Source organism: Pelophylax lessonae (genome assembly GCF_965119305.1).
Source record: "Pelophylax lessonae genome assembly, chromosome: 8".
Lineage (NCBI taxonomy): Eukaryota > Metazoa > Chordata > Amphibia > Anura > Ranidae > Pelophylax > Pelophylax lessonae.
This window is the reverse complement of record NC_138775.1, coordinates 99398598-99412735: the sequence shown is the minus strand read 5'-3', so window position 1 is coordinate 99412735 and position 14138 is coordinate 99398598.

Sequence of the window (14138 nt, the reverse complement as noted above, 5' to 3'; positions counted from 1 at the left end):
TGCAATAAATGTGCAAATGCCACAAGATAGAAAGTCCCCTTGCAAAACTGCTCAGTAGTAATTCTTCTTTAAATTGTGCACCAAAAAAGTCTCTGATACAATAGTGTGCTTCACACATTAACACACAGTGTTTCTCTGCTCCATATCCTGTGCTCCATTCACCAGGTGAAGTGCATGCTCACCTCCATCATAGACCCACAAGGGGTCAAAAAGGCATAAAAGGAATAATATCTGATGCATAGGTTCCTTTAAGGCGATACAGTTCCCCTTCCAGTCTTGGAGCTGTTTGTCAACAGTGCGGAGCCAGGTGGAGGAGGTGGCAATGGGGAAATATTGTTAGCCTGCCCACACATGGTTAGAAACTCGGCTGGGGCCTGCTGAACTGGCCAAAATTCAAGCCGTCTGAGGCTGGCTTTAGACACAATTGTTCAAAAGATGAGGATTTTATAGTCCAAGCGAATATGCTACAGAATCTTTTATCCCAGAGGAGCTATACAAAGAAAGCTTTGAAAAGGGCCTTTTACTGCAGGTTAAATTGATTGTAAAGTCTAGTGTATTTTTTTTTTATAAAATAACAAACATGTTATACTTACCTGCTCTGTGCAGTTGGTTTTGCACAGAGCAGCCTGGATCCTCCTCTTCTCAGGTCCCTCTTTGCTGCTCCTGGCCCACCCCCTCCTGTCGATTGCCCCCACAACAAGCAGCTTGCTATGGGGGCACCCGAGCCGAGCTGCACCTCTGTGTGTCCGGTCAGACACGGAGCTGCCGTTTGGCCTCACCCCTCTCTCTCCTGATTGGCTAACCGACTTTAATTGACAGCAGCTGGAGCCAATGGCGCCACTGCTGTGTCTCAGCCAATCAGGAGGAGAGTCCCAGACGACCGAGGAACTTGTGGACATTGCTGGAGGAAGATGGGGCTCAGGTAATTATGAGAGGGGCTTCTGTACACAGAAGGCTTTTTATCTTAATGCATAGAATGCAATAAGATAAAAAAACTTCTGACTTTACAACCACCATAAGTACACTGTGTACACAATTATTAGCCAAGTGAGTTTTTTCACCAAATCATCATTTTTATACATATTGTTCAACTCTAAACTGTATAAACTTGACTGCTTATTGGATTTAAGCATATCGGGAGATGTTTATTTGTGTAATGAGGGAGGTCTAAGGAGATCAACACCCTATATCAAGGTGTGCATAATTATTAGATAAATTATTTTCCTCAGGCAAAATGGGCCACAAAAGAGATTTAGCTGACTCTGAAAGTCAAAAATTATAAAACGTCTTTCAGAAGGATGCAGTACGCTTGAAATTGCTAAGATATTGCCTCGTGATCACAGAAGCATCAAACGATTTGTTGCAAAAAGTCAACAGGGTTGCAAGAAACATGTTGAGAAAAAAAGATGCAAATTAACTGCCAAAAATTTGAGAAGAATCAACTGTGAAGCTTTTAGGAACCTCCAGTGCCGTCATATTCCAGAACTGCAACCTACCTAGAGTACCCAGAACTATAAGAAACGTCAAGACTGGGCCAAGAAATATCTGAAGACAGATTTTTCAAAGGTTTTATGGACTGATGACTTGAGATGAGAGTGACTTTCGACGGACCAGATGGATGGGCCTGTGTTTAGATCAGTAATGGGCACAGAGCTCCACTTCGACTCAGACGCCAGCAAGGTGGAGATGGGGTAGTGGCATGGGCTGGTATTATTGAGGATGAGCTAGTTGGACCTTTTCAGTTTGAAGATGGACACAAAATCAACTTCCAAACCTACTGCCAGTTTTTGGAAGACACTTTCTTTAAGCAGTGATTCAGGAAAAAGTCTGCATGATATTTACTGTATGCAGGACAATTGCATGCATCAAAGTATTTCACTGCCTGGCTAGCCAGTTATGGCCTTAAAGATGATAGAATAATGACTTGGCCCCCTTCCTGATCTGGCCTAAACCCTATTGAGAACTTGAGGGCCCTTCTTAACCACTTGCCGACTGCCCACTGCAGATATGCTGCAGCAGGCTGGCTCGGCTGCGCGAACCGCTGTACCTGTACGATTGCCGCCGGGCACCCGTGATCGCTCCCCACTGAGAGAGAACGATGGTCTGCTGTTGTAAACAGAGCAGACTGTTGTTCTCTCTGGAATGAACACAGAGAGCCTGTGATCTTCCTATTTAGGATCACAGGCCTCTGTATTGATTCCACAAGTCCCTCCCCCATACAGTTAGAAAACACTCCCCTAGGCTCACACTGGGTCACCCCTGGGTTAACCCCTTCCCTGTCAGTGTTATTATTACAGTAACAGTGCATATTTTAAGCACTGATTACTGTAGTAACGTCACTGGTCCCCCCAAAAGTGTCAAAAATGTCAGTTAGGAGTCCGATCTTTCCGCCGCAATGTCGCAGTCCCACAAAAATCGCAGATCACCACCATTACTAGTAAAAAATAAATAAATAAATAAAAATTCCCTAATTCTTTCCCCTAGTTAGTAGATGCAATAACTTTTACGCAAACCAATCAAAATAAGCTTATTGGGATTTTTTGTACCAAAAATAATTAGCAGAATACAAATTGGCCTAAAAGGATGAACAGTTTGATTTTTTAATTTTTTTTAGGAATGTTATATAGCAGAAAGTGAAAAATATAGTTTTTATTTCAGAATTGGCACTGTTTTTTTGTTTATAGCGCAAAAAATTAAAATCGCACAGGTGATCAAATACACCCAAAACAAAGCTCTATTTGTGGGGAAAAAAATACATCAATTTTATTAGGGTACAGCATCGCACAACCGTACAATTATCAGTTAAATAACGCAGTGCCGAATCGCAAAAAATGGCCTGGTCATTAAGAGAGCAAAACCTTCCGGTCCAGAACTACTGGTTAAATGGGAGATTTATGGTGAAGGAAAATGGTACACCTCTCTGAACAGTGTCTGGGAGACTGCGATTGCTGCTACCCAAAAATCTGATCGTCAACAGATCAAGAAACTGACAGACTCCATGAAAGCCCTTTGACTGGTATTGAAAAGAAGGGTGGCTATATTGGTCACTGATTGTTTTTTTTTTTTTTTTTTGTTTTTATGTCAAAAATGTTTATTTGTACATTTTGAGTTGTTTATTATTTTCACTTTAACAGATGAAAATGAACAAGTGGGATGGGACAATTTTCATTTTCCATTTAGTTGCATAATTATTCTGCACACTAATAGTTGCCCAATAAATGTGCACACATAGATATTTTCCTAAAAAAGCCAAAAACTTCACTTTTACTTTCCTTAATATTCAGGTTTGCAAGTTAATTAACATTTTGCATTGACCAAGAGCACTGTAGTTATTCAATAATTAAATGAATCCTCAAAAATACAACTTGCCTAATAATTGTGCACACAGTGGGGTAAGGCACAATCCATGTTGTATCTTTACCAACAACTGCAATATATGAATCACAAACAACAGGGATCCTTCCAACTAAAGGAGACAGGGCCATGCTGCCCATTAAGTACATTCAGGTAGCTGTCTTAGGCGGCTTTCATGAAGACAGGGTGTGGGTGGACACTTCAATGCTGAACATAGTAAAAGCACAGACTAAGCGTTACTGAACTCCCTGCCCAGCCGCTGCACCTGGCACACTGGCAGGCGCAGCAATAAGGTCCCTTCAAGGGTGCAGACCTATTTAAAAGTGAATTTTCAGCATCACTGAGCACAGTACCGCTGCCCACTATGCCTGTGAGGCGGGGCAGAAAACTCTGCTAAGTGATGCTACAGGCAGGGTTTTCATATAATACGGGCATCTTTGCAACTGCCCCAGGCAGTGTCCTGGTGGGAGAGTGAAGGGGGAACATTTGCAAGCATGTCCTAATACTCAAATCTACTCAGTTTTGTTAATCTTTCAAATGCATGTGTAGCACCCTGCAGGTAGGTGCTAGGTAAATGTATAGTGGGGCCTTGTCTGCTTAAAAGCAAGGCTGTGATTTATTTGGTTAGGGTGTCATGGTTTCCAGGTGTGTGTGCCACGGGCGAAGTCTCCCCACTGGCTCCTGTGAGAGGCTTCTCATAGGGCAGTGGAGGAAGCCCAATCAGGGGACACATCCCAACTTGTAACTACCCCAGAAGGCAGATTAGGCTGCAAGGGATTCTGGGAGTGGGTATATGTTCGGAGGGAAGTGCGTGGCACGGTGTCTTTGGCGGAGCAGAGTCCCAGGAGGTGGGAAATGCCAACGGGCATTTTCAGGAGTAAAAGTCCCAAGTGTAATTAGTTCAAGCCTTAAGAGTATCCCACTCATTCCCTTCTCCCATCCCCTTTAAATCAAATAAAAAACCACAAACAAAGATGCTGGAGTTGTCGCTGCTTCAGTTATCACACCCAGGGTCACAGCTCACATGGGCTGGAGAGACTACCGCTACTAATGGCAGACCCACATCAGGCCACAGGCCTGGAAATCTTGCTACACATGCATAATCAGTGAAACAAGATGTTCCAGCTGAAGCACAATGTTCACAAATGGCATAATGATACAGCTGTAATAAAACTAGATTAAACATTTGTTTACTAATTTATACTCCCAACAGATTCAAAGTTTGTATTGCAATCTTTCATATACAGTGGCAAGAAAAAGTACCACTTCGAATTAACTTGTTTTCTGCAGTAATTTGCCATAAAAAATAACCCACACCATAATCCCCCCTCCACCAAATGATTTTGACCAGTGCACAAACCAAGGTTCATAAAGACATGGATGAATGAGTTTGGGGTGAAGGAACTTCTTGACTGGCCTGCACAGAGTCCCGACCTCAACCCGAAAGAACACCTTTAGGATGAATTAGAGTGAAGACTGCTAGCAAGGCCTTCTCGTCCACATCAGTGCCTGACCTCACAAATACGCTTCTGGAAGAATGGTCAGATTTTCCCATAGACACACTCCTAAACCTTGTGGGCAGCCTTCCCAGAAGAGATGAAGCTGTTATAGTTGCAAAGGGTGGGCCAACTTAATATTGAACTCTACGGACTAAGACTGAGATGTTATCAGAGGCGGCCGGTCTATTGACGGCGCAGGGGCACAGCCCCCCTTCCATGCGTCCTTCCCCCTAATCTGCATGCAGGGCGCCAGACGTATGGAGCTTAATTGTTTTTTTTTAATCACCTGATTAGAGCCAGAAGCTCTAATAGGGTGATGCAAAGGGTGGTCCTGGGGCGCAGAGCAGTGCGCCCAGAGCCCACCCATTGTGTGACAATAGCGAATGAAAATTCCTCCTCCTGGCCAATCAGGAATCCGGTCTGATACCGGCTTCCTGATTGGCCGCATGGCAAACCCCATGCCATTGGCTGAGGAGGAGGCGGGAGTGGAAGGAGGACTCGAGAAGACGCGCCGCCAGAGTGAGAAGAAGCCGTCCGCCATCGCCGAGTGAGGAGAAGCCGTCCACCGGGACAGAAGCCGTCGCCGAGTGAGGAGAAGCCGCCCGCCGGGACAGAAGACAGAAGCCATTGCCGAGTGAGGAGAAGCTGCCCGCCGGGACAGAAGACAGAAGCCGTCGCCGCTGGGCTGCTCTAGGTAAGTGCACTTGTCTGGGGGGGGGGCCCACACTGCCATTGAAGGGGGCACGCACGCTGGTCTCTGCATTGATGGGGGCAGGCAAGCTGGCACAGAAGGAGGCACCCGGCACGGCAAGCTGGTCACTGGATTGATGGGGGTAGGCAAGCTGGCATTGAAGGGGGCACCCGGCATGGGAAGCTGGTCACTAGATTGATGGGGGCAGGCAAGCTGGTATTGAAGGGGGCACCCGGCACGGCAAGCTGGTCACTGGATTGATGGGGGCAGGCAAGCTGGCATTGAAGGGGGCACCCGGCACGGCAAGCTGGTCACTGGATTGATGGGGGCAGGCAAGCTGGCATTGAAGGGCGCACCCGGCATGGCAAGCTGGTCACTGGATTGATGGGGCAGGCAAGCTGGCATTGAAGGGGGCACCCGGCACAGCAAGCTGGTCACTGGATTGATGGGGCAGGCAAGCTGGCATTGAAGGGGGCACCCGGCATGGCAAGCTGGTCACTGGATTGATGGGGGCAGGCCAGCTGGCATTGAAGGGGGCACGGCATGCTGGTCACTGCATTGAATGGTGGCACGCTGTGGTAAATCTGCATTGATGGTGGCATGCTGTGGTAACTCTGCATTGATGGTGGCATGCTGTGGTAAATCTGCATTGATGGTGGCATGCTGTGGTAACTCTGCATTGATGGGGGCACGCTGTAGTAACTCTGCATTGATGGTGGCATGCTGTGGTAACTCTGCATTGATGGTGGCATGCTGTGGTAAATCTGCATTGATGGTGGCATGCTGTGGTAACTCTGCATTGATGGGGGCTCGCTGCAGTAACTCTGCATTGATGGTGGCATGCTGTGGTAACTCTGCATTGAAAGGGCACACTATACTTTGATTACTGAAGGCCCCTTTCACACTTTTGTGACCTCAAAGTCATGCAATTTTTTGCCGCAAAGCAATGCCTATTAAATTTTTTCTGTTTGCGCCCCCCCCCCCCCCAAAATTTTGAGCACCAGCCGCCACTGGATGCTATTAAAGTTTATGTGCATGTAAAGGCTGGTGTCCCAATACTTTTGGTAATATAGTGTATGTAGGGACTACTGATAACACAGGTTTTTCATGTACTACTGAGCACTAAGGTAGAGGTGCAGGCCTAGGTCATGGTTCTTCCATTCTGCCTGTATATTATAGGTAAGCATAATAATAGATGATAGGATACAATTGGTAACAGTTGATATACAGTATATTATATACAGTGTTGGGGGTAACTAGTTACAAAGTAACTGATTACAGTAACAACATTACTTTTTTTGGTAACTAAGTAATGTAACTAGTTACAATACTAATATTGGTAACTACACTACTTTACTAGGCTATAGGAGGTAACTACACTACTTTACTAGGCTATAGGAACGCGCTTTCCTGCGTTACCCAAGCCGTGCGATACAATCGTTATTTCGAAGAATAGAGAGGGATGAAGTTTATGAATTTTTGTTGCACTTTATGTTTTATTCTGTTTTTTCAGCTTTTGTTCTCATGTTTCACAAAGCCTGTGTTTATACAATAAACTCTATGCAGAAAGAGTGTCATGTATCTTCTTCTACACGTTCAATTAAGAAAGAGTAAAGTAAAGTAATAATTAGTGAAGTTACTTTTCAAATGCAGTAACTAGTAAAGTAATCTCATTACAATTTACAGAAGTAACTAGTAACTAGTTACATTTTTTGAGTAACTACCCCAACACTGATTATATAAGATGATTAGGTAAGATAATCAAAGTATAGGAATTTAGGGTGAAATATGAGAGAATTATATTCCCATTGAGGTTATCTTTTACTATTTGTTGTGGGGTGCTACTGTGGTTTTCCCAAGTATATTGGCACTGGGTCAGCCTTTGCTAGTGGGAAAAAGTTACATAGTTGGTGATGCGTAACTGGGGGGAGAAGGTCTCTTTGATGTCTCCCTGATGTGGTGACTCATCCCCGGCGAGATCCCGGGCCCAGGCGGAGACAGGAGGTGTGTGGAGCGGCAAAGAGAGCGGCAGTAGTGGAATGGGACCGTAACCTTGGCAGCGGAAGCGGGCTGTAAGGAGTGAGAGGAGTGGATGTGAGGTGTGGAGGGGAGAGAGAGAGAGCAGCAGAGACAAGTATGCAGCCTGATTGTAATATTTTCTCCTCTGGAGCAGGACGTAGGCAGGAGACAGTGTTGAGCAATATTGAGGACTGTCGTTGCACTGCACTGCCGTGGATTCGGGGACCATGGCCCCTGCAGACAAGCAGCTCCCAATTTGGCAGTATTATAATCTCGCAGATTCACAGACCCACAGCCTAATAGCCCTATAGGCCAGACAAACTGAGCCAGCCAGCCAGCCAGGAGGTTTGTACGGTCACACCCACAGAACATGAAGGGATAAACATACTTTGTGGACTCATTGCCCCGCTGGCCATACAGCTGTGCTTCCTGTGGCTCTAGGATCCGGGTTGGGTTCTTGGCACCCATACAGCACACCTGGACTTGGAGAGGAGGACCTGCGGAGAAAACCAATGGCCAGGCAAGGGTGAGTCAAAATTGTAAAGTCAATTGTAAAGTCAAGCCTAAAGTTTAAAACTGCGATTCATTGTCAAAGTCCATAGTTAAAGTCTACAGCGATACTGTCTATACACAGCTAGAAAAATGAACAGATTACTAAAAAATGATGAGACTGTTGCAAAGAGATTTTTAGCATATTGCTTAAGCACAGCTAAATGCTGAAGGAAAGAGGGGAGAACTGGAGGACTTTAGTTTGAAATGATAATGTAGAGAAGTTAGCCCCTACTGTTATTATAAAGAGACAGATCTAAGGAGACCCAGGACTAAAGGAAGCAAAGTACACATATGTTAAGATTGCGTAGCTTACAAAAATAATAGAATTGGGAGAGTCAGTGGACTGTGTTGGTTTAAACTAGATGAGTCAGCCGGGCCCATCTAGAGAAGACCGCTACCCTTCCTAAAGGGCTAAATTGCTCACGGCTGGTCTCTCCATCAGATAAAATGGCATCCCTCACCGTTCCTCATATAGGCCCCCTCACCGCTTCCCCTCCTAGCCCTCCCCCCCTTTTTTTCTCCCTTTTTCTCCTTACCTCTCTTGCCCTCAAAATGAATTTGAAAACAAAAAGGTAAAACTCTTACAGCAAAAACAGGAGCACTCAAGAAAGAGGCCCTTTCTGACCCAGGAAGGAAGCACAAGGAGTCCAGGAAATGAAAAGCAACAAGGGGCCAATAACAAGAGGCAGTCAGGGGGGGGCAATAAGAAAAGCAGGCAAGACAATCCATGGGAGAAATCTCAAATCAAACAACAGAGGATATTGGATTAGAAAGTGAGATGGAAGTAAGCATGATAGAAGAACTAAATATAAGCCCCCAGTTTCCAACAAAAAACGAAATAGCCGAGATGTTCAAAAAATTGGAGGACACCATTAAAGAAGAAAGGAGGAAACAGGGGGTAGAGTGGGGGGGGGGGAGTGGGTGTCTCCTCTTGAATGATACTAATGTGCTCTTTCACTCTTCCAGAGAGCTCCCTTTTCTCTCTTCCTCCATGAGCTCTAATGTCTGTGGGATAAATACTTGGGAGAGCAGCCAAGATGCAAATGCAGGGGAAGGCAGAAAGAAAGGAGAATAGAAAATGGACATTATTAAAATTAAACTTTTAACATTCAATGTGAAAGGTCTAAACACCTTGTCTAAAAGCTATAAGGTTCTTAAAGAAATTCAGTATTACACAGCAGGAATTGTCTTTTTACAAGAAACCCACTTGACTCAAAAATTAAATTATATTCAAAAAAATATCCTGCTTGGTACTATGCAGACTCAACATCAAGTAGGGCGAAATGGGTAGCCATAGGATTTGCAAACAATGTAGAAAGAAAGAAAGATAGATCCAGGAGGTAGATTCATGTTTCTGAAAGGAGAATTATTTAACATGGAAGTGACGCTGGCAAATATATATTGCCCTATTAAGAACCCTACGCATTATCTAAAGCAGGGTCTGGGGATACTTAAAGAGTTTAAAGAAGGCAAGGTAATAGTTGCAGGAGATTTTAATTTTTTTATGGATCCAGAGCTTGATGTGTCATCCAATGTGGGGAGGAGTAGGGTAGAGCATTTAAAAATAATTAAAAAAATATTGTATCAACATCATTTAGTTGATATCTGGAGAATTCAATATCCTAGAGATAGGAATTACTCCTTTTACTCCTCCGCACCTGGAATTTACACAAGGTTGGATTATACAGGTCCCTCTCAAAAAATTAGCATATTGTGATAAAGTTCATTATTTTCTGTAATGTACTGATAAACATTAGACTTTCATATATTTTATTCATTACACACAACTGAAGTAGTGCAGGCCTTTTATTGTTTTAATATTGATGATTTTGGCATACAGCTCATGAAAACCCAAAATTCCTATCTCAAAAAATTAGCATATTTCATCCGACCAATAAAAGAAAAGTGTTTTTAATACAAAAAAAGTCAACCTTCAAATAATTTTGTTCAGTTATGCACTCAATACTTGGTCGGGAATCCTTTTGCAGAAATTACTGCTTCAATGCGGCGTGGCATGGAGGCAATCAGCCTGTGGCACTGCTGAGGTGTTATGGAGGCCCAGGATGCTTCGATAGTGGCCTTGAGCTCATCCAGAGTGTTGGGTCTTGCGTCTCTCAACTTTCTCTTCACAACATCCCACAGATTCTCTATGGGGTTCAGGTCAGGAGAGTTGGCAGGCCAATTGAGCACAGTAATACCATGGTCAGTAAACCATTTACCAGTGGTTTTGGCACTGTGAGCAGGTGCCAGGTCGTGCTGAAAAAAATGAAATCTTCATCTCCATAAAGCTTTTCAGCAGATGGAAGCATGAAGTGCTCCAAAATCTCCTGATAGCTAGCTGCATTGACCCTGCCCTTGATAAAACACAGTGGACCAACACCAGCAGCTGACATGGCATCCCAGACCATCACTGACTGTGGGTACTTGACATTGGACTTCAGGCATTTTGGCATTTCCCTCTCCCCAGTCTTCCTCAGGGTCCGGTCACCTCTTCTCGTTGTGCAGCGTTTTCTGCCACACTTTTTCCTTCCCACAGACTTCCCACTGAGGTGCCTTGATACAGCACTCTGGGAACAGCCTATTCGTTCAGAAATTTCTTTCAGTGTCTTACCCTCTTGCTTGAGGGTGTCAATGATGGCCTTCTGGACAGCAGTCAGGTCGGCAGTCTTACCCATGATTGCGGTTTTGAGTAATGAACCAGGCTGGGAGTTTTTAAAAGCCTCAGGAATCTTTTGCAGGTGTTTAGAGTTAATTAGTTGATTCAGATGATTAGGTTAATAGCTCGTTTAGAGAACCTTTTCATGATATGCTAATTTTTTGAGATAGGAATTTTGGGTTTTCATGAGCTGTATGCCAAAATCATCAATATTAAAACAATAAAAGGCTTGCACTACTTCAGTTGTGTGTAATGAATCTAAAATATATGAAAGTCTAATGTTTATCAGTACATTACAGAAAATAATGAACTTTATCACAATATGCAAATTTTTTGAGAGGGACCTGTACATTGGTTGAACATAGGTTACTGGAAGTAATGGGTAAAACATCAATTGAAACAATAACTTTGTCAGATCATGCTCCTATAACAGTGGAAATAAAGAAGACAGAGGTAGCGGATCGGGTAAACAACTGGACACTAAACGATTCATTAATACAAGAACAGGAAATTGAAGAGAAAATTAGGAAAGAATTAGAGTTTATCAATCGGGTCTCAAAAAAAGAAAGAGAGGCTGGAGGATATAAATAAAGTATTAAAGGAACTTTTTGAGCTAGAACAAATGCATTAAAAGGTAAATGAAAAGGACATTCAACAGACGCTAGGGTTAAAAAGAGATGTATTAAATACATTAACCCCTTCCCGACTTTTTACCTAGGCAGTGCGCCTCCCCTGGGCAAACCAACGGGGAAGCCGATGCATGGGGCAGGTGGCTCTGATTGCTGCCTGACACCCGCGGTCGCTCCCCGCTGAGAGAGAAGAACGGGAGAAGAACACAGCTGACCGTTCTTCTCCCTGGAATGATCACAGAGCCCCTGTGATCCTTCTAAATAGGATCACAGGTCTCTATGATCATCTTAACAAGCCACGCCCCCCACACTTAGGATCACTCCCCTAGGCTCACATTTAACCCCTTGATCACCCACAATGTTAACCTCTTCCCTGCCAGTGTCATTATTACAGTGACAGTGCATATTTTTAGCACTGATTACTGTAGTAATGTCACTGGTCCCCCCAAAAGTGTCAAAAATGTCAGTTAGGGGTCCGATCTGTTCGCCGCAATGTCGCAGTCCCGCCAAAAAAATCGCAGATCGCCACCATTACTAGTAAAAAAAAAAAAACAATAAAAATGACATAAATCTTTCCAGTAGTTAGTAGATGCGATAACTTTTGCGCAAACCAATCAAAATACGCTTATTGCGATTTTTATTACCAGAAATATGTAGCAGAAAACAAATTGGCCTAAAATGTTAAAAAATTTAGATTTTTACATTTTTTTTGAGAATGTTATTTATATAACAGAAAGTGAAAAAGATTGTTTTTTTTTCAGAATTGTCGCTCTTTTTTTGTTTATAGTGCAAAAAATAAAAATCGCACAGGTGATCAAATACCACCAAAAGAAAGCTCTATTTGTGGTAAAAAAAAGGACATCAATTTTATTTGGGTATAGTGTCGCACGACCGTGCAATTGTCCGTTAAAATAACACAGTGCCGGATCGCCTGGTCATTAAGAGGGAAAATCTTTCGGTCCAGAAGTGGTTAAGGGAGCAGGAAACAAGGAGAACTTTTAATAGAGTAACTAAATAGAGATATCAATGGGGAAACAAACCAGAGAAATATCTGGCAAACATAATAAGGAAGAGAAAATCTAGGGGGTATCTAGAGAGAATTAAAAATAGGATGGGAGATTTAGTATACTCAACAAAGGAAATAGCTGAAGAGTTCCGAAAGTTTTATAGTGAGTTATATACGGTAAGATCTGAGGGGGAAAAGTTTAATGATGTAGAAAAAAGGCAAAGATACAGGAATATCTAAAAGAAGGCACGTTACCTAAATTAAAAGAAGGAGAACTGATAGCTTTAGAAAGAGATATCTCCCAGGGAGAAATCTTAAAAGCCGAGAAAAATCTAGTTATAGGAAAGAATCCAGGGCTGGATGGTTTCTCAGCAATTTACTATAAAAAATTTAAAGAGGTAATTATCCCCAAACTAGAGATATACTGGAACTCACTGAAAGATGGAAAGGAGATTGGAAATGAAGCAGTGCTTGCCTACATTACAGTAATCTCTAAGGAGAATAAGGACCCCACGCAATGCTCTAGTTATAGACCGATTTCAATATTAAATATTGACATAAAGCTATGTGCAAAATATTAGCCACTAGGTTGAGCCACATACGGATCAAGTGGGATTTGTGCCAGGTAGAGAAGGGAGAGACAATGGGATAAGATCTTTGCTACTCGTACAAAAAGTGAAAAAAGAAGGTCCACCAGCTCTCGTGTTGTCAGTGGATGCGGAAAAAGCTTTTGACAGAGTGGATTGGAGTTTTATGTTAGCAACATTGGAAGAATTAGGTATTGGATCGAGAATGATTCAGTGGATTACAATGTTATATAAAAGACCAATGACAGCAGTTAAGATAAATGGGACTCTGTCACAGGCTTTGAGCTGAGAAATTGCACAAGACAGGGGTGTTCTCTATCCCCCCTGTTGTTCATTCTGACATTGGAATGTCATTATTGGCAACTATTAGGAATTGTATAGATATTCAGGGTATGAGAATAGGAGGAGAAGAACATAAAGTTGCAGCATATGCAGATGATATTTTATTTTAGGTCTATAGTCCTAGAACCACCTTACCTAATATAAGCAAACTTTTGAAATATTATTGAGATCTATAAAATTTTAAAATAAATCCCCCAAAATTAGAAATTTTAAATATAAATATAGATAAGAAAGAAGGGAAAAGATTACAGGATGAATTCTCATTTAAGTGGCAGGAAAATTTAAGATATTTAGGCGGTAAAATGAACATCAACGTGGAAAGATTTATACCATATAAATTATATACCGCTATTAAATGAAATTAAAATAGAATTAAAGAAATTTTTTTCATAAACCATTATCGTGGATGGGACGTATTAATATGATAAAAATAGGAATCTTACCAAAAATACTTTATAAATTTTATTTGATCCCGATACGTATCCCACGGAGTTGTTTTGAAATATTCAAGAAAATGTCAGGAGGGTTCATCTGGCAACAAAAAAAAAAAAACCTAGAATAAAATATGCAGTGTTAAGTAAAGATAAAACGCAAGGAGGGTAAGCGGTGCCAGATTTGAAAAGATATTAAAAAGCAGTTTTATTGACCAGAATTATAGACTGGACATTTAATGCACAAGAGAAAAGTTGGGTTAAAATAGAAAACACAGTAAGTGAGACACATTTAAAAAGGATGATACGGGTTCCACAAAGGTATAGACACTTTTTTAAACACACTAGTGCACTAACACGGGATGTATTTAG